This window comes from Hemitrygon akajei, unplaced genomic scaffold (assembly GCF_048418815.1).
Source record: "Hemitrygon akajei unplaced genomic scaffold, sHemAka1.3 Scf000036, whole genome shotgun sequence".
NCBI classification, from domain to species: Eukaryota; Metazoa; Chordata; class Chondrichthyes; order Myliobatiformes; family Dasyatidae; genus Hemitrygon; species Hemitrygon akajei.
In genome coordinates, this window is record NW_027331922.1 from 6,476,011 (window position 1) to 6,481,698 (window position 5,688).

The 5,688-nt window shown below is 46.2% G+C and overlaps 1 long non-coding RNA gene across 1 annotated transcript; it reads left to right on the forward strand.

Moving 5' to 3' along the window:
• The first annotated feature begins 745 nt into the window (after positions 1–745).
• LOC140720117 (uncharacterized) lies at positions 746–4,682 on the forward strand. The gene is made up of 3 exons (XR_012097110.1): positions 746–894; positions 1,890–1,983; positions 4,580–4,682. It is a non-coding gene; the product is annotated as an uncharacterized lncRNA (long non-coding RNA).
• Positions 4,683–5,688: the final 1,006 nt, after the last annotated feature.

Below are 5,688 nucleotides of genomic sequence, written 5' to 3' on the forward strand. Positions count from 1 at the left end.
GATGTTCTCAGGTCAGGGGTCAACGCCTCTAAGCCTGACACGGTAGATATTAGTGAGACTTGATTGCAGGCGGGACAGTACCGTTTGCATGAGCTATGAACGAGGCACACAACCCTCACTGCGACAAGGAGATGTTCTTCAATGGGACACTGAAAGTGTTTCGGTGTCACTGCCACAACGCACATCTGACATGAACACGCACCTCATCGTGACACTGACACACTGACAGGCTCTGCAGCACAGCGGGATTTCACCACTCAACGATACCAACACAGAGTCAGGCCCTGCACTGTAACTCGAGTACAGTCCTCCCCGTATGCATAACACCCTACCTCTCCAAAACCACTCCCCGACTCCGTCACCCTACTCCTGCACTACTCCCAGTCACTGTCACACAGACTGCAGTACACCACTCCCGTCTCCGTCACCCAACCCTCGCCTACAAGCAACCCCGTCTCAGTCACCCACACACTCTCCTGCACACTTCGCCTTCTCCATCATCGCGTACGTACCCATACGCCCCGCCCCGTCTCCGTGATTCGCTCCACCCGCTAAGCGATCCCCATCTACGTCGTTCCTCCACTCGCCTCCGACTCTGTGTCACACAGTTGTGCGGAGTATGAGGGAGAGATGATGGCTGGTGTTTCACCTCCCCCCGTACAATGGATATCGATCACCAGGATTTGAATCTCTCCACAACTCTGCATGCACAGGCCGGTCACGTGTTCCACACCACTTGCATCAGAGTTTGCATTCTCACCACCCTTTCCCTGGCCTCCTCTCTCCTCCCCTTCCTTCCTCTAACGGCAGCACACAATCCGCTCACACACACACACCATCTCCGAGAGACACACACAATTCAAGACTACTGGAAAGCCGAAAGACTGGATATTGGTGAGTGGGGAGAACGGAGAAGGGAGAGGGTTTCGTACTTTTGCTGACTCCGGTAGGGTGTGCTGCGATGGTGCCGGAGGTACTTCACATGTCTGACACCGGGAGTGTGATGGGATAATATTTAGGGAGCTTCGCTGGTTATCAGTCCCAGGAACAGCGTGTTTGGACGGTGTGGACGGAGCTTCACTCTGTGTGTGACCCCGGAGTGTGTGTTGAAACAATATGTAGGGAGTTGCACTCTGTGTATGATCCCGGGGGTGTGTGACGGATCGTTGCGGAGGGAGCGTTACGCAGTGTATGTTTCCAGGAGTGTGTGATGGGATTGTATGGAGGGATTGTCGCTCTGTCTGTGACTCCTGGCCATGGGTCAGTGGATTTCGGCGTTTAAACAGACTCCGATCAGAGACAGTCAGCAAGAAAATGGCGCCTCACACGTTCTGCACCAACGACTGAATCTGAACACCCTTTCTGTGGCCCCACTCTCCTCCCCTTCCTTCCTCTTTTCACAGCACACCGTCCCTTCTCTATGATTCTTTCTTTATAATATATTTTATCGAAGGAACGGCACAATATAGAATACATAATGGATTACATTTTCCTCCATTTTGCTTTTATAACTTACCCCTAAACAAACCTCCCCTCACCCGCCCTCCCCGAACATACAATGACAGCTAATGTATTTACAATACGACACTTCACAAACACAAGTACGGACATTTCACACCCATACCCCCGCACTACTTCAAGACGAAGTCCCACACACATCTACAACATCTCAGATGATGCAGAATAGACTCATATTACAATTCATCAACCACCCTGTGAGGTAAACCATATGCGTGTTAAAAGGGAAGCAACTTCCCAAGTACAATCAGATGCCCTCAACTAGTAGGTAATTCATTAAGACTCCCAAAATATGACAAGAAAGACCCCCATTTCGAATAGAACTTTCTCACTAACGCTCTCAGAGTAAATTTAATCTTTTCTAATTTCAGAAAAAAAAACATTAAGTCATCTAACCAAGCAGCTGCAGATGGGGGAGTGGCAGATTTCCAGACAAGCAAGATTCTCCTACGGGCCAAAAGCGATGTAAGTGAAATGATATCCGACTGGTTTGCATTTAAACCCAAAACATCATCTGCCACATCAAATACAGCTTTAAGCGGGCAAGGCCTCAGTGTCACCCCCAAAACCTCACTGATAATTTTAAAAACCAGTTCCCAATAGCCATCAAGCCGAGGGCAAGACCAAAATGCATGCACTAAACCAGCCGGAGAGAAGGAACACCTGTCACAGCCTAGTCTGACCCAGGATATATGTCAGCACGCCCGGCTTTACTTAAATGTACTGTGTAAAACTTTAAATTGTATGAGCCCGAGTCTAGCACATGATGACAAGGAATGAACCCTATTCTGTGCTTTTGCCCAATATCCCACAGCCAGATCCACACCAAGGTCATCCTCCCAGCTAGTCGTAGTTTTATTTAGATCTTGAACACCCGAATACATCAGCTGAGAGTGTAGTACAGTGATCAGCCATTTATTATTAAAGCTAAGAGTGAGTTTGTCCCGCAACATAGCAGGTGGTAGATCAGGAAAAGAGGGATATTCATCCTTGACAAAGTGGAGAATCTTCAGGTATTGAAAAAAATGATTATACGGAAGGCCATATTTACTGCACAGGTTATCAAAACTATTAAATATGTTATCAGTGCACAAATCCTTAATGCGCATAAGACCGATCAAACCCCATTGTCTAAAAACTGAATCGAGGGTGGAGGGAAGAAATAGATGGTTTCGATGAATGGGACACAGAACTGAACTGATGTGAACTTATAATGCCAGCCAAATTGATTAAAATTTTTAAGGGTGGAGAGCACGACAGGGTTAGATGTGAATTGAGAGGATTTCAATGGCAATGTTCTGTGACACCTCTCCTAACACCTTGAAATAATGTAGTTGACTTAAGTGCAATAGAAAGAGGCTCAACAGTAATTGCAAAAACGATTCTATGTTTCGTAAGTGGGTGGGTGAGCAGCTCGACGTCCTGGTCCATATATGTACCAAAGAAATCGGTATGTATGGGAAGGTGTTACTGCAAAGTGAGGTCAGGGATTTTGCTATTAAATTAATAGGCAGGACCACCACCCGTCCCAGTGTGTCCATACATTGGAAGGCGATACAGTTTAGCATGTGGCTCAAGCTACGGTGCCGGTGGGAGGGGTTCAATATTCATTGTGTTTATTCCAAGGAAGGTGAGATGTCAACAGAAGAGATGGAAGACGGTTTACACATAAACTGGAGTGGAGCTGATATCCTAGAGGGAAGGTTTGTCAGTACTGTGCATGAAAGGTTTTGGGAGAATAGTTTTTCTCGAGGTGCAGGGGGATGGGATTCAGAGTTCGAGAGCAGATAGCGGAGTCTATATGGAGACAGATGTTGTTCAGACCTCAGAACAAGTCAGGAATCGAAAGGTTGTGCATCAAGCGACTGGTCCCCTAAGCTCCGTATATTTCAATGCAGGAAGCTTCTGAAAAAGGCAGTTGAGCTCAGGGCATGAATCAACACAATGAATTATGATATTGTAGCCGTTATTGAGAATTGGGTGCAAGAGGGACAAGCAGGACAGCACGATATTTCGGGTTTCCCTATTTTCAGACGTCAGAAAGCGGAAGAATTACAGGAGGAGGGGTGACATTACAGGGCTGAGCAAATGTCACTGCAAAACACAGACAGAACAGACAAGAGAATTCGTCTCAGTGAATCTTTATGGGTGGAAAATAGAAACATAGAAAACTTACAGCAGAATACAGGCCTTTCGGCCCACAGAGTTGCGCCCAACATGTCCCGACCTTAGAAGTTACTAGGGTTACACAATACCCTCTATTTTTCTGAGCTCCATGTACCAGTACAAAAGTCTGTTTAAAGAGCCTATTGTATCCGCCTCCACCACCGTTGCCGGCAGACCATTCGGCACACACATCACTCTCTGCGTATAACACTCACCCCTGACACCTTCTGTGTCCCAAGTCCACAGCACCTTAAACCTGTGTGTTCTTGTGGCAACCATTTCATCCTGTGAAAAAGCTTCTGGCTATCCACACTATCAATGTCTCTCATAATCTTATACACCTCCATCAAGTGACCTCTGATCATCCGTCGCTCCAAGGAGAAATGGCCGAGTTCCCTCATTCTGTTTTCATAAGACATGTTCCCCAGTCCAGGCAACTTCCCATTTACTTCCTATAGTGAGGCGACCAGAACTGAGCACAGTCCTCCAAGTGGGGTCTGACCAGGGTCCTATAGAGCTGCAACATTACCTCTCGTCTCCTAAATTCAATTCGACGGTTTACGATGGCCAATACACCGTGTGCTCTCTTGAGCACAGAGTCAACCTGCGCAGCTGCTTTGAGTTTCCTATGTACTCGGAACCCAAAATCCCTCTGATCCTCCACACTGCCATTAGTCTTGCCATTAATATTATATTCTGCCATCATATTTGACCTACCAAAATGAAACACTTCACTCTTGTTTGGGTTGAACTCCATCTGCTTTTTCTCAGCCCTGGTTTGCATTCTGTCAATGTCTCGGTGTTACTTCTGACAGCCCGCAACTCTATCCACAACATCTCCAACCTTTGTGTCATCAGCAATCTTAATAACCCATTCCTTCACTTCCTCACCCAGGTCATTTCTAAAAATCAGGAAGAGTGAATATCCCAGAACAGATCCTTGAGGCACACCACTGATCTCCGAACTCCATGCAGAATATGACCCGTCTACAGCCACGATGGACAACCACTTCTATGGGGTAGCCAGTTCTGGATCTACAAAGTAAGTCCCCTTGGATTCCATTCTCCTTACTTTCTCAATAAGCCTTGCATGGGGTACTTTAACAAATGCCTTGCTGAAATCCACATACACTACATCTACTGGTCTTCCTTCATCAATGGGAATGAGGAAATGAGGAAAAAGAAATGTATCGCCATGTAGACCAATGAACAGTCTGCTGGTTTAGGAGGAACAGATCTGCAGAGAGATCGCAGTGTTAGAACCATGGAACCATAAATCATTACAGCAGAGAAACAGGCCTCTAGGCCCTTCCTGGCTGTGCCGAAACATTTTTCTGCCTGGTCCCACTAACTTGCACCTGGACCATATCCCTCCATACAACTCTCATCCATGTACCTGTCCAGGTTTTTCGTAAATGTTCAAGGTGAGTCCGCATTTGCCAATTCATCTGGCAGCTCATTCCACAATCCCACCACTCTGTGTGTGAGGATGCCCCCCAAAGTTCACTTTAAACTTTCCCCACTTCACCCTTAACCCACGTCCTCTGGCTTTATTTCTCCCCTAGCCTCGGTGCAATAAGCCTGCTTGAATTCACTCTATCTCTCCCTATCATAGTTTTATATACCTCTAACAAATCTCCTCTCATTCTTCTACGCTCCAGGGAATAAAGTCCTAACCTATTCAACCTTTCTCTGTAAATCAGCTTCTCAAATCCCGGCAACATCCTTGTAAACCTTCTCTGCACTCTTTCAAACTTATTAATATCCTTCCTGTAATTAGGTGACCAAAACTTCACACAATACTCCAAATTCGGCCTTACCAATACCTTATACAACCTCCCCATAACATTCGAACTCTTGTACGCTATACTTTGATTTATAAAGGTCAATGTACCAAAAGTTTTCTTTACGACTCTGTCTACCAATGAAGCCACCGTTACGGATTTTTGTTTCTGAATTCCCAGATCCCTCTCTTCTGTTGTACTCCTCAGGACCCTACCATTT